Source organism: Artemia franciscana, chromosome 13 (genome assembly GCF_032884065.1).
Source record: "Artemia franciscana chromosome 13, ASM3288406v1, whole genome shotgun sequence".
Taxonomy (NCBI): Eukaryota; Metazoa; Arthropoda; class Branchiopoda; order Anostraca; family Artemiidae; genus Artemia; species Artemia franciscana.
The window spans coordinates 11,921,962-11,947,778 of NC_088875.1; the positions used below are offsets into that span (position 1 = coordinate 11,921,962).

General features: G+C 34.5%; 1 protein-coding gene and 1 non-coding gene across 4 annotated transcripts in view; both read right to left on the minus strand.

Moving 5' to 3' along the window:
• Positions 1 to 25,817, minus strand: part of LOC136034528 (dihydropyrimidinase-like) — a 255,283-nt gene that overhangs the window by 125,386 nt on the left and 104,080 nt on the right. The window lies entirely within an intron of this gene.
• Positions 20,438 to 20,640, minus strand: LOC136035121 (small nucleolar RNA U3). The gene has a single exon (XR_010619342.1). It is a non-coding gene; the product is annotated as a small nucleolar RNA U3 (small nucleolar RNA).

A 25,817-nucleotide genomic window follows, 5' to 3' on the forward strand; every position in this document is an offset into this window, starting at 1 on the left:
TAGTGCGTAATGATAATATAAATATTGTAAAATAGTTGATGCAATCATATTTACTAAGATGCCATATTATGAGAACAATAATCATAGAAACATTTCAGGCAGAACTCGATTTTGAATAACTGCCAAAATCAGACAAATGAAACAGAAAAACAGAGACAGAGATTATAGTAAAGATTGTAAAATTGTATGTATGATTGTATTAATCATACATGTATGATTGTATTGTATGTTTGATTGTAATAGAATATTGATTAAAATTGATTGATTGTAATAGAATATGGCATCCTAAAAACCATCACTGATAAAGACAGTCCGAATTTTACTTGGTCGGTGAACTTTTTAATCATAGTGAATGCGTACACAGATAACTCCCAAAGGGACCAAATTGCTCAGTTGATAATTATTCCCCGAGTTTTGTTTCTGCAATTTCCTAGCAGGTAGACAAAACATCTTGAGATACCGCCCTTTCGAAGGATTTACCAGGCAAACACCGTTCAATTTAATCAGAAACAAAAATTTCCACTTTCAGACAGTTTAGGCCATGTTTCATTAGTTTAAGTTTTCAAGTTTCAAGTTCAGTGGGTTTATCAACGAATAAAAACATATATCTCAAATATTCGAATGTCTATTCCTGGACGCCACACCGAGAACCATAGTGTTTACATTTTGGGCATACAGGCAACATGACCAGTACTTCTACTCTCAGACAAAAAACCTTACCTCTCAATTACCCCCCCCCCCCCCGAAAAAAAAAATAACCAAATACCTTCCTCTTTCTAGCCCCAAGGGAAAAACCACCTCATTAAAACACATAGACACACACTTACGCACATATGTCTTTAAACGAGCAACCGTGTATATGTGTGCATGCATATGCTTAAATAGTACTATTTGTACTATTTGCTTAAATAGTACTATTTGTACTATTTGCTTAAATAGTACTATTTGTACTATTTGCTTAAATCAGCATTGGTCATATTCTTTCTTTAATAAAAAAAAAAAAAAAGATCAAAAGAAAATGTATTTCTCCCAATATATTTCAGTTTTATTACTGAAAATTAATTTTAAAATTTTTTTAACAAAATATGTTTATCAAAGAAAGTGAAGAGCTCCATTAAACTTAAAATAAGCCAAAATTAAAAAATCTACAAGCGTAAAACTACCATAAATCAAAATCAATAAATAAACCATACCCAAAACGGACAGAATCTACAACAAATAACTTATTCGAAACCAAAATGAAAAGAAATTAACATGATTAGGGCTCACAACCCCTATGAATTCTCAAGGCCAGAACATAATTTGCAATCTACTGAAAAAAACAAAACAAAAAAACACACAAATGAATGTGCATTGTCAGTTTAATGTACATATGCTCGTATTCATTCTTTGAAATCTTAATAATTTTTTATTAATTAAAGTGACTACAGTGAAAATATTTAATTTGTTTTCCGTAAAGTGAAAATTATGTTTTGTCCTTGAGTAGGCATAAGGGTTGTGAGCCACTATGAGTTTGATTCGGTTGTTTATTGTAATTTCTGTTTGTTTTGGGTTATATTTATTTATTGATGGTGATTTTACGCTTTGTAGATTATTTGACGCTAAAGATCATTTTCAAAATTGTTGCTGGTGTTCCAGTAATTACACTGTACTTGAGGGTTGTTTTTCCTTTTTTTAGTTGGAAACCTGGAAAAATTACACAAAAGTTTTTCTACTGTGAATCAGGGTGTTCGGGGTATATATTTTCGGAGGGGATGGAGTACACTGAATGTCATTTTGTTTCTGAAATTTGTCTCGCAATTCAAAGTTTGGTCTCCTAGTAATGCTTATTAAGAAAGATTTTTTGGAAAAAAAGGGACGTGTGAGGGGGGCTGATTGCCCTCCATTTCTCTTAGTCACACAAAAAAGAGAACTAGAAAATTCGATTTGCATTCAAATGAGCCCTCGCCCGGTGTTCTAGGATTATTAAATAAAAAAAAAGTTTTTTTTTAACTGAAAGTAAGGAGCGACATTAAAACTTAAAACGAACAGAAATTACTCCGTATATGAAATGGGTTGTCCCCTCCTCAACGCCTCGCTCTTTACGCTAAAGCTTTTAATTGTTTTAAAAAGTAGAATTGTGGCAAAGAGTCAAACTTTAGCGTAAAGAGCGAGGAATTGCGGAGGGGATCCCTCGCTCGGAGGGATCCCCTTTTTTCGTTCGGAAAATTGTATTTAATTTATACCTGCCTTTTTTTTCAATAGCTCTATTTCTGATCTGCTTGCAGATGTAGAGGGTGTATTCATGTCCAATCTACTTTCAAAGGTTTTAACAGAAGAAAATCTAATTTGGAACTGATCGATTATAGAGAGTAAAAAACCCTAAATATGAAGAAAAAAATTGACCTGAGCAAATAAGAAGTTGTGAAATAAGAAGCATAGAACATATTTGCAAATTTTGATTCACTAGGTTCGCTTATCCTCTTAATTATAACACTCTGAGATTTATATCTCATACAGTGAGAAATCAGAAGTTTCAAAGGCGGTATATTTGCATAAATGCTAATTTGGCACGTATTGGGAGGTGCAATGGACCGCTATTTTCGCTTTTTTTAGTTACCTTCCTTCTGATTTATTCGATTGAATATTAAATCTATGCGCTATATTGTTGAAAATCACGGGATTTAGAAAAAAAACGTACAAATTCCTTAAAAACTCCTGAAGAATTGTATAGATCCCTAAAAATCCCCAAATCCCTAAATAAAAAAGTTTGCCCCTAACAGACCTCAAAAATCATTAAAATAGGGGGGAAATCCCTATAATGACAACACTAATCGGGGAGGGGGGGTAGTTGGGGAGGGGGGGGCTTGCTGCCCTCCATCTCGTTTGACTCTTAAAAGGGAACTGGAACTTCCAATTTTCAACCAAATGAGCCTCCTTTAAAGTTAATACAATCATCCCTTACATAAAAACCTTAGATTCCCCTTAAAACCCTTGCTCCCGAGGCCTTGTTTTTTTTTAAACCCTCAAGAGCCTTGTTACATGATATTTAGACATTTTGAATAAAATGGCCATTTTAAATTTTATATTAAATGCATTTCGGAATAATGCGACATGTGTGTGAGGGGGGGGGAAGCTGCCCTCCGTTCACTTTGACTCTTAAAATGGGCACTAGAGCTTTTGATTACCAATGAGGACCTCCAAACTTTATATGACCATGCTTTCTATAAAAACCATATATTCTTTCAGAGCATAACTTACACCCTTGCCCTGGGGGCTAGAGGGTTACTATTAGATGCATTTTGGAACAATACGACGTGTGTATGTGGGGGGGGGGACATTAGCTGTCATCCATTTACTTTGAATCTTAAAAAGGGCACTAGAGGTTAAGATTACCAATGAGTCCCCGCCGAACTTTATATGACCACAACTTCTACATAAACTTATATTCTCCTAGGGCATAGCTTACAACCCTTGCCCCCGAGGGCTTGGGGGATTTGTCATGCTCAAATACATAGTTTCTGAAACTTTCATCTACGTTGAACAAAAGGGCTCAAAATCAACAAAATCTCAAAATCCTGATTAGAAGTGTGTTAGGAAATGATAGGCATAGTGGGGGGGGGCATTTGTCCTCCGATCACTTTCGACTGATAACAAAGGCACTAGTCCTCTCAATTTCCAATTGAATGAGCCCTTTTTGAAGTTTCTACGACAAAATTTTCTATAGAAAATCTTATATGCCCCTAAAGCATAATTTAAAACCCTTGTCCTGATGGATGGGGGAGGGGAGTTGTCATACCCAAAGACATAATTTCCTGAATCATCAACACCGTTGATCAAAATGGCTGTCTCAAAATTTTGATTGGATGTCTGACTTTTCGTCCCAATTATTTAAGAACGAAAAATTCAAAACAGAGGCCGTTCAACTGGAGCAAGAACCTTTTTTTGAAGCAAAAAAAGTTTAGTGTGACGAGTAAAGGGGTTGAGGGAGTGAAAGCCCCCCTCATGTATAGAATAGCTTGTGTTCGTTTTAAGTTTCAATTTTACTTCTTAATTTCAGCTGAAATAAAAGTTCAATTTAATAAAGAGTCAAAATTTCCTGCAGATGTACCTTTAGGCACTGTTTGATTAGTAATTGACGCTGTGCAAAAGGAGAGGGCCTGAAACCATGCAGACTACCCATATAAAACAGAAGCTTTTTAGATACACTTAACACAAAAGTATAGAAGTCTAATTTTGCTGAAAGGAAAACAAAATAAGAATAGTGAATTAGTATTATGGAGAGGCAAAAGTAAGACCCTTTTGTCCACACCCATTAAGAATCGTCCAACCCGCAGTTCACAAATAATTACATGTTACATCAGATTTTGTGTGTTCTTACTTACGACCAATCGAAGATTATCCTATGGAACTGTTTTAAACTATTAGATGTTCATCGTTAAAAGATAGAATTGTAATATTTCGCAATTTCGTAATATTGTAATATTATAATATTTCGAATGTAACATTTCTACTGTGTTTCCAGGTTGTTTGAAATTACAGGCGCGGGATTATGGAGGAATTCCCAATCCAAATTTACTTAAATTTTGGCTGGGGTAACAATGTTCAACATTATTTTTTGATTCATTTCTTGTTTAATGGAGTTTTTCCTTCACTAGTAGAGGAGGATATATTTAGAAAAAATGACTGGAAAATCAAACTAAACACGACGAAGAAGGGTAATATGAATTTTATGCTTTTAATTCAGCTTCATTAAAATATCTAGTACAGAGGATTATATTTAAAAGGAATGAGTAATACATAGAGAACCGGTTTCTGTATAATAATTGAGATGGTCAGGTAGCGGCTGTGTGCATGTTGAGACTCTTTAATTTTCGTTTTAAAATGTCTATTACATGTATTTATATGTTTAAAATCCCTTTGAGGCTGGATTGCTACATATTATATTGTGATAAACATTTTGTGAACAATAAGAGTATTTCATAAACTTTTTAAAATATATTTTTAAGTTATTACTTTGTTGGTACATAGTTTTAAATTTAGAAAACTTTTGTACAAAAATTGTTATATAAATCTTGCAATAATTAAATTTCATATTGATTTAAATAAGGAAAATAAATAATTTTTGAAAAGCTGACAAGCCTGGTAGATGGTAACTCTGATTTCAGGAGTCAGCTAAAATGCCATCGTCAATAAGTGTATTGTATCTATATATATAAAAATAAGTTGTCTGTGTGTGGATCTGTGGATCAGGTGACGTCATGTTTCGGCTGACGTCATGAAATTAGTTGCCATCATTTTTGCTTTGAAGGTGACGTCATTAAAGATATTTAAGACATATATGTTCACGTAGAAATCTATTAATGTTTAAGTTTAAAATGACTGATGAACTTACAATGGCAAAAGCCGATGAAGATGCTCAAAGAGTCTATGCCAAAAAACTTGCTGCTGATAGAGAAAGTCAGAAAAGAAAGCGTGCCGAGGAATCAAAAGAACAGCAAGGAAACAGGCTTGAGGCTAAAGAACGCAAAACCGCGCAGTTAGATGAAGATCCACCTGGACAGCGAGAGTCAAAACATATCAAAACTGAAAATGATAGCGATGATGATTGGGTTTGGGATTTTGACTCGGATAAGGTCATCAATGCCTACCAGATTTTAGTTAAAAAAACAAAGGTTCGGCGATATGTATTTCATAGTGAAGCTGAAAAATAAAGAAGAAAAAGAAAACTGAAAAAAGAAAAAATGTAAAAAACTAAGAAATACTAAAAAGAAAAAACACTCAAAGAGAAATTACAGACCGGGACACAAATGACGACCGGGACAGAGGGAATATAAATAACGACCGGGACACTCAAAGAGAAATTACAGACTGGGATACCGGGACACAAATGACGGCCGGGACACAGGGAATATAAATGACGACCAGGACACAGGTATTTAAGAATATCGTTCAAAGACAAATTTTTAATTGTAAGAAGACCGTTGAAAGAGAAATTTCTAATTGTAAAATGACTGAAGAACCTACAATGGCAACGGTACCACCATCGAAGTAGATAACCAGTGGGTTGTTCCATATTCCCCATTAGTGCGAAACGTCAACCCCAAGTCAAATTCGTGCATTGTTTGGCATCATTTTAACAACTTGCTCTCTATCAGCTCCTACAGAGTTATGGGAAAAATATAAGTCAAAAATGTCCGAAGATATACTCCATCGAAAACAGTTAGAGACGTCAGATATGACTTTTGATTTTACATCAGAAATTTATAACTACACTTTAGTTATTATAGAAGATTTGTGCGTACGTATGGCAAACAAACCTCTTCAGGATTTGGGAATGCCTTCACCTAACCGTATCGCTGCTGTTTCGACATGTGTAGAATTGGATCGTGAAAAAAGTTACAGTACGAATGATCTATTGTCGTATGTACAAAATAACATTTCCAAGTTAACGTCGGAACAAAAAGACATTTATGATACGATAGACTCAATTTCAGGACGTATACAACTACCTGCTGATTTCTGTAATTTAGTGACGTCCAAAAATTAATTGATTGAAAAAGTATTTCCGAATATTCTAAAAAATTATAAAAATAATAAATGGCTAAGTGAAAGAGCGATTCTCGCACCCAAAAATATAGACGTCCACGAAATCAACAATATTGTTTTGACCAAGATTCGAGACCAGGCAGTCCTTTACAAGTCAGTCGACACAGTTTTGGAACCAAATGAAGCGGTTAATTATCCATCTGAATTTTTAAATTCCATAGATCTTTCAGGGTTTCCACCACACGTGCTACAACTAAAAATAGGCGTACCAATAATACTTTTAAGAAATATCAACCCACCAAAGCTTTGCAATGGCACGCGACTTGCCGTAAAAAAAACAATGGAAAAGCTAATAGAGGCCACAATCTTGACAGGGCCTTTTGAGGGTGAGGCTGTTCTTATTCCTCGCATTCCCATGATTCCAACGGATCTGCCTTTTCAATTTAAAAGATTGCAATTCCCAATTCGATTAGCATTTGCAATCACCATTAACAAAGCTCAAGGTCAATCATTAGAAAAATGTGGTATAGATCTTAATACTGATTGTTTTTCCCATGGACAATTGTGCGTTGCATGTTCGAGGGTCGGTAAACCTGACAATCTATTTATATGCAGCGACAATTGGACAGCGAAAAATGTTGTATTTGTTGTAATGTTGTATTTTCGCAAGTTTTACGCAGTTAATTTGTATTGTATCTACCTATCTATCTATCTATATAAAAACGAGTTGTGTGTATGCATGTTTGTTTGTTTGTAAAAAGAGCGTTTGCATATGACGTCATTATTAGTGCATACGGCTTTGTATATGCACAGACAATGGGAAAGCCAAGAATGTTGTATAATCGCAATTTTTACGTAGTTTAACTCCTGCAGACGAAATGAATGCTTGCCTGAAAAATTCTAATTTATGGGCACACGTAAAAATATTAAAATTAACTACAAATATGCGTGTCCGATTGCAAAACGATGACTCTGGTCAAACATTTTCAGATCAATTGCTGGCAATTGGAAACGGAAAGCTCCCAGTAGTGGGAAAGCCAAAAATGTTGTATATTCGCAATTTTTACGTAGTTTGAAACACATATATAAATCTATCTATATTCACAGGTGGGACACAGGGACATAACTACAATGGCACGTAACTAATATGGCGCGTAACGACTTACGCGCGCGGGGGTCTTGGGGGGGCGCGAAGCGCCCCACCAACTAGGTGTTGGGGTGGCGCGAAGCGCCACCCCAACAGCTAGTTATAAATAACAAGAGGCTATAACGATTATGACGGAGTATATGTATCCAGTTGTAATTAATTCTACAATTCTCTCTTGTCAAGTAGCGTTAATTACTTTGTAACTAACATGTGTCCGTTTTGTTCAATATACAACTATCAATTTTGCCATCTTTATATATGGGCCAGACAAAATAGTTATTATTTAAATTGGCAAACACCTGAATATGACTGTTAAAATTTACTCAATAGAGAAGTATTTTAAATTTACTTGCCACTTGCTTTAGTTTGACAGTTGAGCAAATTCACGATTTCTAATTTAATTATTGAAAAAGACTTGAGTCAAAAGCTAATTAAAATAGCAAGAATCCAACAGTTAGTGGTACCGAGCTGTAAAAAAGGAGTAACTCTTACCAATGGTAACCAAAACCGTAAAAAAAGATCTTTGAATTTAGAATACTTTTATTAAAAAACGATGAAAAGAGTTTTGAGTTTAGAATAAATTAAATTTAGAAGTGAGAAAAGAGTTTTAAATTTAGAATACTTTTATCTGAAAATAATAATAACTCACTTTAAACTCTGAAACATAACACATTTTTTTTACTCCCTTTCAATTATGGGAAGCTTACAAGTCCTGAAAGAGGGTAACTCTATTGTCAAGTGCGTCAGCTAAAATGATCGCCATCAGTAAGTGTCTTGTCTTAAAATTATACGAACCTGTGGGAGCTCATGCTGATATTGCGCATCTTTTGAGTGTGCACCAAAGATTGCTGTGTAGCACGCGTATTTGGGCACGTGTAGCACTCTTGTAGCCGTCCGTGGTGGCAACCCTGACTGTGTATCTTTGAATAATTATTAACCGTTTTCTTTTGACAAGTGACACTGATTAGATTATGAGTAATGTGAAAAACCGGTAAAAAACCTTAAATATTTACGAGTAATTCTCTTATATACTTTTTGAGAATATCAAACATTTGGCAGTTCCATGCAGACTCGGGGAGTGTGTTCCGATGCAGTTTTTGTCAAAAAGTGCATTTCCAGTACTATACTTTCAATCAAACCCTTCAACAGCACTCTACGTTGTCCTTCGTCAGCAATGATGAAGGTATGAAAAAAAGAGTAAACATTCGTGCTTGCCGGGTAAAAAAAAATATTTTACCTTGTTGTCCTAGCCAGGGGACTGTAAGTTTCCTGTATGAGATTTTTGTCGGTGGCAATTCCAAAGATATATTTTTGATTTCGATCCAAAGATGCGTTTGAGAGGTTTCAGTCTATTTTTTAGATATTCCCGCAAATTTGTTTTCACAACAAAATTTTTCTATGAAAACTAGTCGAGATAATAGTTATTATTCCAGGATGAGCTACAAATGGCAATTTTGTTTTACAAGCCACTTTGTTTTAAAACTTCTAAAATGTTTTTTAATTTGTTTGCCGCAGTACGTTCTTAATCACTGCAACCATGATAATACCCTTTTTCATCCACCCAAAATTCTGTTGTGACTCTATTGTTAAGGGCTTATTCAACAGACCAACTGTTCATCGAAAATTGAATATTCAAATTTTGTCAAAATTTCTAAGTAAAATCCTTCAATTTGATTCTAAGGCAGAAAAACTAAAAAAGCATAAAGCTGCTGATCAATTTACATTTATGGTTTGGCGTTTTGTGCAAAATATATTTGAAAAACTGTTTCAACTACACTGATTTGTAGCATTTTTTTACATTGATTTCTTTATATTTCTTTATGTTACTAATTTATATTAATTATATTTTATTATTTTTATATTCATATTATATTTTACTTTTTATTACAAGACTTTTATTTTTTATATATAGATTTTTATTTTTATTATATTTTATTTATATTGCATTTTATATTTTATGTATTGTATATTATTACATCTATTATATTTATATTAATTTATATAAATACTTTATATATTAATGCATTCTTTATATTTATACTGATAACTACCGCTGATCTGACAACGTGAAGCGCAACAAAACATAAATAGGAGGATGGAAATCTTTAAGTGGCCTACAGAAAGTAAAATACTTATTCATAAGGCTCTCGATCGTATTTTACCGACCATGAAATGAAAAATTCTCTAAAAAACTCAAGCCGGCATAGTTTCAGTAATGTTCTAGTTTCCAGAATTCTAAAAAATACAGGAAAATATGACGAGTCTGTTCAAAACAGTTTTTCAGATATATGTTGCATAAACTCCGAAGGAGTAATTTTCGTTCGTTTTAATTTTCAACTTCGCCCTTTACTTTTGCCAGAAAATTTGGTTTCGAATAAGTTATTTGTTGTAGATTCTGTCCGTTTTGGGTATGGTTTATTTATTGATTCCGATTTATGGTAGTTTTACGCTTGTAGATTTTTTAATTTTGGCTCATTTTAAGTTTAATGGAGCTCTTCACTTTCTTTGAAAAACATATTTTGTTAAAAAAATTTTAAAATTAATTTTCAGTAATAAAACTGAAATATATTGGGAGAAAAACATTTTCTTTTGATCTTTTTTTTATTAAAGAAACGATAGTAGTGTTTAGTTTAGTTTTATGCCTCCTCTAGTTGACCTAAAATAGAAAACTTGATACTATTCACAAAAAAAATCTATCTATGGTCAAAAAATCTATCTAAGATAGAGCAGCGCTGCCTATGATACTGCTTATATGCCGTTTTAATAATTGCATGTGTATTGTTTTTTGGTTTAATGGAAACTCCCCCTAAACGTTTCAACATAATGCCCTTAAGGCTAATGGTCTTAATTTGTGTCCAATGCTATTTCTCCTATGATAGAAAATCATGAATAACTTCTGCGATTTAGGTGATTTTGAACTGATTTTTTTTTTGATGACTCTCGAGTTAAAAAGGAAAAAAATGTTGGTTTCACTTTTTCTGTATATGCTTTACCTATTGTGCAAAAAAAGAAATCAAGTTATTTTGGTTTGGTGAATAAAAATTTAGTGGATGGGAAATGACAGTAGATTTTTTTTTTAGTTCATCCTGCCAGTATTTAAAAAAAAATGTTGGTTGCAGAATTGTTATATTTTTATTTTTAACGGTGCAAAAAATTATTTTTAATTTTCAACATTTTTATTGCTAGAAGGTATGAAGTTGGCTCCAGAGGGTAGAATTTTGGATCATATGTAGATTTTATAATCTACAACCATTACAGAAAATTTCTGATGTCTATCATAAATAGTTTGAAAGCAAAATCAGAAAAATACAATTTCAAAATGTGCTTACTTTTTACTTATTTTACCCCTGTTTCCGGCTTAATAGCGTTCTTTATCAGCCAATAGAAAAAAAGGCGGGATTCTTATCCAATTTTAGACATTACGCCTAGAAGGCATTGTGTCTCTGATTAAAGCTGTTGACTTGTCAACTGAAGTCAATAAGACATTTGAGCTATGAGGAAGAAAATTATCAACAAAAGGTGGCTGAATTTAAAATACCGGTAAGTAAAAATTACATATACAAGTTTCATTCCCTCTTGTCCATTAAATAAAAAAACAAGTTTTTTTTAACTGCATGTAAGGAGCGACATTAAAACGAACAAAAATTATTCCGTTTATGAAAGGGGGTAGTCCCCTCCTCAATGTCCCGCTCTCTACGCTAAAGTTTGACTCTTTCTCACAACTATACTTTTTAAAACAATAAGAAACTTTAGCGTAAAGAGCGAGGCGTTGAGGAGGGGACTACCCCTTTCATATACGGAATAATTTCTGTTCGTTTTAAGTTTTAATGTCGCTCCTTACTTGAAGTTAAAAAACCTTTTTTTTTTATGTAATTTTTGAACGTTTTTAAATTAATGCATGTTTTGATTTGGCTCACCGCACAACGAAATTTGCATATCTTTTTTTGTCTAAATGGCTTTCTCATATTTTTGTTCTGACGATTTTGAAGAAAATGGGGTGGGGGAGGAAGTCTAGTTGCCCTCCAATTTTTCGTAACTTATAAAAGCACCTAGAACTTTGTATATTTGTATTACATATATGAGGGGGTTTGCCCTTTCGTCAATACCTCGCTCTTTACACTAAAGCTTAAATTTTCTCCCGGTTCTTTAAGAATGACCCTAGAATCACCAAGTCCGTAGAATATATAGTTGAAATTACTTTAGCGGAAAGAGGAAAGAGCGAGGTATTTAGGAGGAGATGAACCCCTCATATGCGTAATAATTTCTGTTCGTTTTAAGTTTTAATGCTGCTCCTTACTTTCAGTTGAAAAACTTCTTCATTATTATTTTTTCAGTGTTTTTTTTTAATAATGCTAGAAAATTCTATGCCCCTTCATTGAATTTCTTTCCCCCGTGACAAATTCCTCTAAGTAAAGATCCTTCAACGTAGCTCCCTCCCCTCTACCCCCCCCCCCTCAGCCAAAACCCCTCAACCGTTGACTTTTAATTAAAAGGAATAGTTATGGGAAAAGTCAAGTCATGGCCAATTGTAGAAAAAGCCAAGACAGATTGTCCAATTGAGTGGGCATCAGGTCAAGGTAAACACTGGTCAAAGTTTATAACTTGTAGCCCCTCCCCCGGGAACTATGGGGGAGTAAGTCGTCCCCAAAGACATCTTATTATGTTTTTTGACTATGCTCAAGAAAATGGCTATCTCAAAATTTTGATCTGTTGACTTTGAGAAAAAAATGAAAGTGGGAGGGGGCCTAGATGCCCTCCAATTTTTGGTCGCTTAAAAAGGGCACTGGAACTTTTCATTTTCATTAAAATGAGCCCTCTTGCGACACCCTAGGACCAATGGGTCGATACGATCACCCCTGGGAAAAAGAAAACAAAAAACAAATAAACACACACCCTTGATCAGTCTTCTGGCAAAACAATTCTATGACTTTTAGGGCGTGTTTCCCCCTTTTTTCCAAAATAAGACAAATTTTCTCAGGCTCTTATCTTTTGATGGGTAGGACTAAATTTAATTAAAATCCGATTCTTTTGACGTATTTATTAGTATCAAAATTTCGTTTTTTAGACTTTCGTTTACTATTGAGCCGGGTCGCTGTTTTTTTTTTCTATGGTTCTTTTCATTTTTTTTTAGAAAGGTGCTGCTTGGAGAACAAGATAAAGATAATTTGTCAAATGGATCAAAAATTTCAGAAGAATTTTCAGCAAATCCTCTCATAGACGATTCAAATAAATTGGGAAACGGTAGTGGTTCTTACGGTGTTGATTGCCCCGATACGAATACTGAGATAGACTTATCTGGAATTCCAGATGGAAACTGCATTGTGAATCTAAGGTATTTCCTTGCTGAAGTAATTTCAGCATTCAGACACAAAATCAGTTGCGATCACGGAAAATTGATTATAAAGCAATTAGAAAAGAAAGGCCTGAAAACTGAACTGAAAGTTAAGTGTAATAAGTGTAACTGGGAAAAGAGGATTAAAGGTGAACCAGAATGTCCAGCAACAAGCGTAAAAGAATATATTTCAAGTTTTACGGACCAGACACAGGTTGCTTTTTCCGAAAAAAAATCAAGTCTTAAAGGCTGCTTGAATTCGAAGACTGTTTGGGGAGCCATGGGTAGTGGAGGAGGGTATTCTACACTGTGTGAATTCTTCGGGGTGCTTGGAGTGAAACCAATGTCACGAATAGTTTATTCCCGTATGGAAAGGCAGCTTGGTAATGCTTGGATGAATAGTTTATCGGAAATTTTGCTAGAAAATGGACGAGAGGCCTTAAAATCAGCCATTCATGATGATAGGTATAAGGAGGACTCATACTGGACAAAAGTGATATGTGATGGAGGCTGGAATAAGCGTAGCAAAGGACACGATTATTCGGCCAAAGGATGTGTTGCAGTTATCATAGATGCATTTTCGAAAAAACTGTTATATGTTGGCATAAAAAATAAATACTGTTATATATGTTTTTCTTCTGCAAACGCCAAAGTAATTCCCAAAGATCATTTCTGCTTTCTGAATTATAACGGAAATTCAAGGAGCATGGAAACAGATATTCTAGTTGAAGGCTTTCGTTCCAGTGAGGAGATGCACGGATTACAGTTTTTAGAGTTTATCGGTGACGGTGATTCCAGTGTTTTTTATAAGCTAAAACAAAGTGTTTCCTACGGTTCCAACATACGGAAACATGAATGTGCAAATCACGTCACAAAAAACTATACCGCCCATCTATATAATTTGTGCAAAAATAAAAAAGGTTTGTACACAAAATGTCTTCCCCGAGGAATTATACAGCAACTGACAAAAAATTTAAGGGGCGCGATAAAAATAAATTCTGAAAATAATGGAACAGCTGAAGAATTGAAAATCTTGTTAAAAAGAGGTCCGTACCATGTTTTCGGAAACCACACAAAATGTGATTCTGGCTGTCCTAAGATTGCTGAATTGGCCGTGAATAGTAAAATAGAAGGTCGGTGGAATAATTTTCCCCTGCAGGTGTTTGAAGATGTTATGACAGAGGTCGATATTGTGTGTCGAAAAGCAGAGCAGCTTCGAAATGACGCAACTACAAACTTAGCTGAAAGCTACATGTCAGTTGTTGCTAAATTCATCGGAGAAAAGCAAATAAGCCGGTCTAAACGAGGTTCATATCATGCAAGAGTTCATGGAGCAAGTCTTGCTTATAATTCAGGTCCAAAATGGCATCAATTAGCTTGGAAAAATATTTTTGGGCTTAGTCCTTCTAGCGTAACAAAAAAATGTTGTAATAAAACGGCTAAGCTCCGTGTAATATCTAAACGTAATTTGACCAGTTATTATAGTGCTCTTGGAGGAAAACACGTTGCTAAGTTAAAAAATAGAAACTATAACTTTGGTAATCGTGACTATGGACCAAATTGCAATAAGCCAGACATGACTTCTGATGAAATGAATTTGGCTATACAAAAATATACTGACGAGAATTTAAAATTGGATTTTGCCAGTATAAGCTGTTTGTTCAACAGTACCAAGGGCCAATCCAAAAATGACACTTGGGTTGAAGAAAGATCTAAGAGAATAACTAGTAGTTACTTCCACAGAATTGCAACCAGAAAAAACAGCACCAGAGTTGCCCCAATTGTTAAGCAAATTCGAAACTTGGGACCTAGATTCTGCTCTGCCCTAATGAAAAAGGGCTTAGATTTAGAAGTAGTGGCACTAGAAGCATATGAAAACAAATTCAACTTAAAAGTCGTAAAGGGAGATCAAATAGGACTCAGTGTGCATCCACAGTATCAGTATCTTGCTGCATCTGTAGATGGACTGCTCCCTAATGGCACACCTATAGAGATAAAAACGGTGCATAATATACCAGAGTTCAAAACCATTTATGATGTGGCCCAGTCAAAAAATTTAGTTAAAGCATTTTTTCTTGAATTATCCAGTGAAGGTCTTCAGCTAAAAAAAATCACAGGTATTTCGCCCAGATACAAGGCCAACTCGGGATACTGGATAAAATGGTACGCCACTTAATAGTTTATAACTCTATTGAGGATTGGGAAATAATTACAGTTCACCGATCGAAAGACTACTGGGAAAAAATATTTCCGAAGCTTGAAGCCTTCTGGAATGAATCCTTACTTCCTGAAATTTTAGACTCAAGGGTTGCAAGGAATATGGAAATCAGAGAACCTGTGTCTGTAAAATGTACAACAGCCCACCAACCGAAGGACTCAAGCTTGTCTCAAGAAATAAAAAGAGGAAAAAAAAGAAGGTTGAGTCGAGTTGAAGTGAACAGCAAGAAAAAAAACGCACAGAAGGGATCGGGGGAGAACAGTGAATTTACCAGGAACTCAATGCATGAAAACAGTGATTTTGAAGAAATAATTTGGTCTGATTTGGAATAGATAAATCTTCGTGTTTGATAAAAAAAATGTGTTAAAAAATATTGGCAAGGAAAATTCTTTTTTCCTCCATAAATTTCTGTCTCATTCTTCGTCAATGTCCAAAAATAATGAAGTTTCTTATCTGGTCTGAAGTATATTAAATACATTTAATACAAACAATTTTAGTTTTTTTTATAAATTTCTTGTATGTTACTTGGGCTTAATATTTGTGATTTTTATAGTTTTTCCTACAATTATTACGTTTTCTGTACAATTCGTTCATTTTTGGTATTTAATTAAAGCGTCATTAAGTTTCTTTCCGAAATCTTGTGCATCTCGCCCTAACACAAAATAACGTTAACGCCCTAATCTTATTACAAGGAAAATAGCTTTCATCTTATTAATTCCAAACAAATGACAAAAAAAAAACCTATAAAAATCAAGGTGACTGGAAAGATATTGAAAATGAACTGAATGTGTAATGTATAATTATTTAGTGTTTAATATACTAATTACAGGAAGCATCAACAATTAAGGTTTACAGATTCTATTTAGCGACAATTTTTTATTTTGTTTTACGATTAGAAGGGAACTCTAGCCCAACTCCTATGGGCATTAATTTGTGTCCTTTTTGGTTTAACTTTAGCACTCATTTTAATTTTCAATCGTTTAGGATTTAATTATTTGTATATAGCAGTACCCATTTCTTTTATGTTTGGTATAATTATTTATTTTTATTTCTCTTCATTTTCAGTCAATTATGCATAGACAGTAATGTTTGACCGTTTCACATTTAGATCATTGATTTTATTTTCTGTCCGTCTGTTTCAAATGGCTCTTTAATTTTTGATTACTTAACTCACTAGCCTAATTGTATAATGTACATTCCCAGATTGCTATGAAATCACGATCTTGTATCAGACTTAGCAGACATCTGCCATGCTTGGGATACTTATGTCATGCTTGGCACAGATCATTCACTCTTAGTACTGTTCTCACAGTTCCGCTATGCTTGGCACACTTCTGCCATGCTTGGTACTAGCCACCTGAGGTATATGATTTCTGAGAGTGAAAAACCTCTCAAACATTCATCCTTTTTCTTTGGGTAGTTTACTTTTGCATGTGCGGACTGTTTGTTTTCGTTGTTGTATTTTAATGGGGGCAGATACGATGGACAAGGGTTTTTAAATTCCTTTTGGGAAATCCCGAACTTTTTCTTCTATTTTTATCGCTTTTATTCTATTTCAATAAAAATTATTTTTTATGTGCTTTAACCTGTATGCGCCTGAGAGGCTATATTTCTTCCAAAATAAGTTCATTAGTACGGGTATGCATTGAGTTTTTCGTTTTACACAAACTTTTCATCTTGTTATCTTCCCAATAAATTAGTTTTATTTCCATCAATTCTGTTTATATGCTACTTTTTCATAGTAAATTTATGATGGAATGGCGGATTAGTCTTCTTAGTTATTTAGCAGGATGAGATTGAGGAGCACAAAAACACAAACGTACGCAAACACAGGAACAAGTCTACACACACACATCAAATTACCAATTACGCACTTATTGTTTGATGCAAGCTGTGCTAGAGTTTTGTTCGCAGGAATTCTTCAATTCAATTCAATCATATATATTTAAACAAAAAACACATAATTACATGTACATAATCTGCCAGGAAAGCACAAAAGTGCTTGACTAGGGCAGAAACTTCACTAAAGAATAATTAAACAATCAACTAACAGAAACAACGAATCAACTGGATTTATCAAAAAAGAAAAAAAAAGAGAAAAAAGGGGAGTGACGAAGAGATAGAAAAGAAAAAAAAAAAGAAAAGAAAAGACCGAAAAGAGGAGGACCGCATATTCAAATCCAAACAGTATTTCTGTAACGACCCTTCACTGCTCGCTTGAAGGTAGTAAGGCTATTTGAGTTCCGGATTTCCAAGGGGATTGAATTCCAGATAGCTGGTGCATATCCGTAGAAAGTCCTTTGCGAAAGCCAAGTTGGGTATCGCACAGAAGATTCTACTCCTGGAGGTAATCATACATTCTTTCATGGACTACTTTCTCGTAAATCTTCGAAAAAAAAAGGTCAAATAGAAATGGATCGGTAATTACTCGGTTCATTTTTTGACTTCCCTTTGTGAAGGGGTAGCACTCGGGCTAATTTAAGTCTTTCTGGAAAAGTTCCCTCTTCAAGTGATAAATTAATCAGATGAGTCAAAATAGAAATAGCAATTGTTTTTGTTGCTTTAACAACTTTTAACGATACTTCATCTACTCCACAGGATTGTTATTTCATACTCATAATTATTTCATTTTCATCACAATTTGTAAAAAGGAATTCAGAAGTAACATGACGAGGTTTAAGTTTGGGGACTGGTGGACTTCGAGAACTGGAGATTAAAAGAAAATAGCCAGGTGGGTGTTTCACCCACCTGGCTAACTGCTTGCAATTCTCAATACCCAAGGGTTCTCCCAATAGCCAAACAATTTTCATTTCCAAACGGACTCGGTCTCGGTTGAGGTTTGGGAGAGTTCACGCTTTACATTTCAAAACAGACACCCATCTCGAAAATAAAAGATTTGTCTACTTTTCGTACAAGTTCTACCATTTGCATTCAATGCACATCGAATCAAAATCTCTGAGCGAAAAAATATAGGATTACCCTTTAAATTGATGTGCAAAAGAAAACACTATTTTTAGCTCAGCAGTGGGTATATTTTCTTTTACATAACCTGTTCATCTAAATTAATCTCCGTAGAATCTAACGTGCTTTTACTAAACAAACATCTTTTGTTTTTTTCTCCCACTGGTTTATGTTTTTGTCAAGTCTCATAAACGAGTTTGCTATCGAATAGATACTAGCAGTGGCGTTATTAAGATTCTTAGAATCTGTTTCAGAAATTGGGCGGGAACAAAAAAGACCATTAGCCTTAAGTGCCAATAGTCATAGTAACCACAGATGTGGCATCAAAAGTATACACATAGCGTCTTCTGGCTAGTTCAAAATCTGTCACAACTTACCCTGAAATGTCTATCTTAATATGTTAGCCATTATTATGATATTACTTTGTCACCCTATTCACAATATACATGATCAGTGTTTGTTTTGATTTAGTTCAGCATCCGCTTAAATATTCCCTGAAAGATCCATCTTAATACCATTAACTTGTTTAGTAGCAATAGTTGTAGTAGTAGTAGTAGCATTAGTAGTAATATGCACATAGCACATTTTTTTTCAACATCCTCTTCAATGCACGATGAAACTTTAACTGAAGATCATCAACTGGTCCTGAAGCATTGCTCATATATCCTCTTGACAGCCCATGTGGGCGAAGTGTTTTTCTATTTATTTATATACGGTTAAAATATTTGCCCGAAATTTTTGCCTCAATACCCATAGATTTATGAGTAATATTAGAAGAACCAGTAGTTATAGTTGTAGCAGTAGAAGTAGAGTTAATAGTAGCAGTCTTAGCTTTAGTAGCAATAGTAGTGGTAGCAATAATAATAGTAGCAGAAGTAGTAGTTGTAGGAGTAGAAGCAGTAAAATTATGATGGAAATATTGTCTTTTGATTAGTTCAACATCCCCCACAACAAGTGTTGTAATTTTTAAATTCAAGTACAAAACTCTTTCAAGGATATTGCTGATATAACCCGTTTGACAACCTGCATACGGATGACAGGTTGTCATCCGTACAACAGAAATTTTCAGAAATATTCTCTGCTAATTTCACTATGGTATTGTCGATTTGCTCTTTTTTAACCTGTACAGTCATAATATTTTTCAAATTTTCATCTTAATGCCCTTAACCTTACAAGTAGTTGTGATAGAAGTAGCAATTGGAGTAATTATAATAGTTGTATAGAACTAGTAAATGTTACAGTGATAGTAGTATTAGTAGTAGTGTGCATATATTGCCTTTTGGTCAATTGATCCACTTTAAGTATTCTCTGAGAGTTCCAACTTAATGCACAAACCAATTCTTAAGATACACTATTTTGACAATCTAAATGCACATAGTCTCTTTTGTTAGTTCGAATTTGCCATCAATGTTATCTCAAATTTAACCTCCATAAACTTAGGCTTAATAGTAGGCCTACTATTATCACAGTATTTTCGGTGGTAGTAAAAGTAGTTACAGTGTTATATTAGCAGTAGTAGTATACTCAGATTAATATACTCAGTCATTCCTGAGTTCCACCCTTTTGACAATCCATATCCATATAACACGTTGTAGTGAAAAAAGGATTCACCAATGCAACAGCAAAAACACACACCACAAAACCGAACACAAAAAATATAAACTATAAAAAATAATAATATATAATAAATAATATATATAAAAAAAAAGACAGAAGGAGTTTTCGCTTTCAGTGAAGCAATTGTCAATATTCATAGAGCATACTTTGAAGAGTTATCATTTTTGTTCGTTTGCAAATCTCTTATTAACTTTCGCCCTAAACTATGTGTAGTTTATCTAATATGCCGATTGTATTTCATCCTTCGTCACCCATAACGGCGCTATAGTAGGACATGCTAAGATTAAAATAGATTTCCGTATTTTCTACCCAGTGATTGCGCTGTGAATTCTATCAAATGACGACGAAGACCACACTGCCTTTCCATCACAAACACCAAAAAAAAGAAGAACAATAGGAAATTTCTCAAGACAGTGGGAAACAAACTAGAAGGAATATTTCGGCCCTATGTCCAAGGGCCGTCCTCAAGGACGGCTTTTGACATAGGGTCAAAATATTCTTTCTAATTTGTTTCTCACTGTCTTGAGAAATTCCCTATTGTTCTTCTTGTTTTTTGGTGTTTGTCTATCAAATGACCTCACCACCGCGAAACCAGACATCAATAGAACGTTTTCAAACGATCTACAATTCCGCGTCCACTTGGACTACATCTATCTTATTCCAACTACTAATAACAGCAGCCAAGAAGATTCCTCAACTTCCAGCATATGCCAGAATCAGTCCTCCATCATCTAAAGATGGACGTTACCACTTATTAACGTAGATTGTGGACTCGTTGATTTCCCAGTGAGACCTAGGCAATCATACAACAGAATTACTCCTGTGAAGTATGATCTTAATATCAGTGTTTCCACTTCAAATTTTTGCAAATCCCTAAAAGGCTGGTGGAAAATCCCTAGAAATCAGTATTTTCAATACCAAAATCCCTAAAAGTTTGTAATAAAAGTTTGCACTTGTAATAAAATACATTCTTTTGACGCCTAAAGCAGTGCTTTGTATTTATCGACTAGTTAAGTTAGGTTTAAAGCCATCTCCTAGAAGGCTCTTTCGGGGTTGCCCCTCGGCGAAAAAAAATCACTAGATTCTGGAACAAAATCACTAAATCAGCTCATAAATCACTAAATTATTGGAGAAAGTCACTAAACCAACCAAAAAATCATTAGGATTATAAAACTATTTATCAGTGCAATGAATAGTTATTTTGCCTCTTTACCATGTTCTATGCAGGCGCACGAATAGAAAAGAGTGTAAAATTACTTCCCTAGATGTGGAAAAATACCTTTAGGTTGGTGTTTTGTGTTTCTCATGTGAAAATTACCCTTGAAATTTTGAAAAATGCCTTTTCGCATGTTTATGCAAATAATAGAACGAAATTCTTCCTTCCTCCCTGCATTTTCTGGATTTGATACCCTGGGTTTACCTCCTGATCCATGAAAATTAGTTATTGGTGACCTAATCGAAGACTACTTTACTTTTTAATTTTTTCCTCGTTCATTCAAAGCCCCACGTTTTCCCCCAACAAATATGGAAACTATTTTCTTTTTACTCTTTTTGAACTTGTGTAATTACTAGACACCAGGGGAAATTTTTAAAATAACCTTTTTCTTCAGCTTAATGGAAATATAAATGTCATACCCTTAACGAAATTAAATAAGCATCGGTCATATTGTTTCTTTAATAAAAAAAAATCAAAAGAAAATGTTTTTCTCCCAATATATTTCAGTTTTATTACTGAACATTAATTTAGAAAAAATTTCAACAAAATATGTTTTTCAAGGAAAGTGATGAGCTCCATTAAACCTATGCGCATTGTCAGTTTAATATACATATGCTCATATTCATTCTTTGAAATCTTAATAATTTTTTATTTATTAATGTGATTACAGTGAAAACATTTAATTTGTTTTCCGTAAAGTGCAAATTATGTTTTGGCCTTGAGTAGGCATAAGGGTTGTGAGCCCCTATGAGTTTCATTCGGTTGCTTATTATAATTTCTGTTTGTTTTGGGTTATATTTATTTATTGATGGTGATTTGTGGTAGTTTTACGCTTTGTAGATTATTTGACGCTAAAGATCATTTTCAAAATTGTTGCTGGTGTTCCAGTAATTACACTGTACTTGAGGATTGTTTTCCTTTTTTTAGTTACACAAAAAAAGGAAAAATTACAACCAAAGTTTTTCTACTGTGAATCAGAGTGTTCGGAGTAAATATTTTCAGAGGGGGTGGAGTACACTGAATGTCATTTTATTTCTGAAATTTATCTCGCAATTAAAAGTTTGGTCACCTAGTAATGCCTATTAAGAAAGATTGTTTTTTGGAAAAAAAGAGACGTGTGAGGGGGGCTGATTGCCCTCCATTTCTTTTAGTCACACAAAAAAGAGAACTAGAAATTTCAATTTGCATTCAAATGAGCCCTCGCCCAGTGTTCTAGGAGTATTGGCTCTATGCGATCATCCCTGGGGAAAAACACACATCCATGATCTTTCTTCTGCAAAAAAAAAAAAAAAAAAAAAAAAAATACAAATTCAACATTTTTTGCGTATAAGAGCTTGAAACCTCTATAGAATAGGAAGTTATTAGCGCTTATTACGCATTTCAATTACAAACAAGAGAATTTGGAGAATTATTGGAGCATTGATTAGATATTAAAAGTAAAAACTAAAACCACTAAGAAATTCCCAGAAGAGATACCCCACCCCCTTACTCCCTGCCGACTTCAGTCATCAAACTATAATCAGTTTAACCTGTCTAGTTATATTATGAATCCTATTGTGAAGAGCACTAAGTCGTATTTTCTTTTTCAATGATTCCTTTTTCTCGTTCAGAAAATTGTATTTAATTTATATCTGCCTTTTTTTCAAAAACCCTATTTCTGATCTGCTTGCAGATGTAGAGGGTGTATTCATATCCAATTTACTTTCAAAGGTTAGAAAGAAAATCTAATTTGGAACTGATCGGTTATAGAGAGTAAAAAACCTTAAATATGAAGAAAAAAATTGACCTGAGCAAATAAGAAGTTGTGAAATAAGAAGCATAGAACATATTTGCAAATTTTGATTCACTAGGTTCGCTTATCCTCTTAATCATAACGCTCTGAGATCTATATCTGATACAGTGAGAAATCAGAAGTTTCAAAGGCGGTATATTTGCATAAATGCTAATTTGGCACGTATTGGGAGGTGTAATGGACCGCTATTTTCGCTTTTTTTTTTAGTTAGCTTTCTTCTGATTTATTCGATTGAATATTAAATCTATGCGCTATATCGTTAAAAATCACGGGATTTAGAAAAAAATGTACAAATTCCTTAAAAACTCCAGAAGAATTGTATAGATCCCTAAAAACCCCAAAATCCCTAAATAAAAAAGTTTGCCCCTAACAGACCTCAAAAATCCTTAAAATAGGGGGAAAATCCCCATACTGACAACACTTGTTGGGGGGTAGTTGGGGGGGGGGGGGGTTTGCTGCCCTCCATCACGTTTGACTCTTAAAAGGGAACTGGAACTTCTGATTTTCAACCAAATGAGCCTCCTTTAAAGTTAATACAACCATCCCTTACATAGAAACCTTAGATACCCCTTAAAACCCTTGCTCCCGAGGCTTTGATTTTTTTTTAAACCCTCAAGAGCCTTGTTATATAATATTTAGACAATTTGAATAAAATGGTCATTTTAAATTTTATATTAAATGCATTTCGGAATAATGCGACATGTGTGTGAGGGGGCGGCAGATGCCCTCCGTTCACTTTGACTCTTAAATGGGCACTAGAGCTTTTGATTACCAATGAGGACCCTCCGAACTTTATATGACCATGCTTTCTATAAAAACCATATATTCTTTCAGAGAATAACTTACAACTCTTGCCCTAGGGGCTAGAGGGTTACTATTAGATGCATTTTGGAACAATACGACGTGAGTATGTGGGGGGAGGGGGCGTTAGCTGTGATCCAATCAATTTGAATCTTAAAAAAGGCACTAGAGCTTAAGATTACCAATGAGTCCCCTCCTTTCTGACCACACTTTCTACAAAAACTTGTATTTTCCTAGGGCATAGCTTACAACCCTTGCCCTGACGGCTTGGGGGATTTGTCATGCTCAAATACATAGTTTCTGGAACTTTCATCTACGTTGAACAAAATGGCTATCTCAATCCTGAATAGAAGTGTTTTAGGAAATGATAGGCATGGTGGGGAAAATCACTTCTTTTAGGGACACTTATTTTGAATCTAGGGATATAGGGAAATCTGGGGTAAAGTAAGGGTTTTTAGGAATCTTCAGGGAGAATTCGAATTTTTCAAACGAAGGCTGACAAATTCTTATAGATTGGAGATTATGGTCAGTCTTCTTGAAAATACTTATGTCGCAACACTGGCTTACATTACAAAGATCAGCGCGAAATTTAAAAAAAAAGCTAAAGCGTGGAATGACATTCATTAGGAAGGGACGACTTTAATCCCTTGGATTTTTATTCATTAGGTATTTAGTAATTTAGTTTATGTAGCCTAGTATTTATTTTATTTTTAAGCAAAGGACCCTCCGAACTTTATATGACCATGCTTTCTATAAACACCATATATTCCTTCAGAGCATAACTTACAATCCCTGTCCTGGGGGCTGGAGGGCTATTATTAGATGCATTTTGGAACAATACAACGTGTGTATTTGTGGGGGAGGGGGTGTAGCAGCCCTCCAATCACTTTGAATCTTAAAAAGGGCACAAGAGCTTAAGATTACCAATGAGCCCCCTCCGAACCTTATATGACCACGCTTTCTACAAAAACCTTATATTCTCCTAGGGCATAGCTTACAACCCTTGCCCCGAGGGATGGGGGAATTTGTCATGCTTAAATACATAGTTTCCGGAACTTTCAACTACGTTGAACAAAATGGCTATCTCAAAATCCTGATTAGAAGCGTTTTAGGAAATGATAGGCATGGTGGGGGGGAGGCATCTGTCCTCCGATCACTTTCGACTGATAACAAAGGCACTAGTCCTCCTAATTTCCAATTGAATGAGCCCTTTTTGAAGTTTCTACGACAAAATTTTCTATAGAAAATCTTATATGCCCCTAAAGCATAACTTAAAACCCTTGTCCTGATGGATGGGGGAGGGGGGTTGTTATACCCAAAGACATAATTTCCGGAACTATCAACACCGTTGATCAAAATGGCTGTCTCAAAATTTTGATTGGATGTTTGACTTTTCGTCCCAATTATTTAAGAACGATATAATAAAAACAGAGGCCGTTCAACTGGAGCAAGAACCTTTTTTTGAAGCACTATAAAACTTTAGCGTGACGAGTAAAGGGGTTGAGGGAGTGAAAGCCCCCCTCATGTATAGAATAGCTTGTGTTCGTTTTAAGTTTCAATTTTACTTCTTAATTTCAGCTGAAATAAAAGCTAATTTAATAAAGAGTCAAAATGTCCTGCAGATGTACCTTTAGACACTGTTTGATTAGTAATTGACATGTGCAAAAGGAGAGGGCCCAAAACCATGCAGACTACCCACATAAAACAGAAGCTTTATAGATACACATAACACAAAAGTATAGAAGTCTAATTTTGCTGAAAGGAAAACAAAATAAGAATAGTGAATTAGTATTATGGAGAGGCAAAAGTAAGACCCTTTTTTCCACACCCATTAAGAATCGTCCAACCCGCAGTTCACAAATAATTACATGTTGCATCCGATTTTGTGTGTTCTTACTTACGACCAATCGAAGATTATCCTATGGAACTGTTTTAAACTATTAGATGTTCATCGTTAAAACATAGAATTTTGATATTTCGCGGCACCTTAGGAGGGGTTGCCATCCTCTAGAAAAAAACAACATTTCACCAACACCTGAATGTAACATTTCTACTGTGTTTCCAGGTTGTTTGAAATTACATGTGCGGGATTATGGAGGAATTCTTAATCCAAATTTACTTAAATTTTGGCTGGGGCAACAATGTTCAACATTATTTTTTGATTCATTTCTTGTTTAATGTAGTTTTTCCTTCACTAGTAGACGA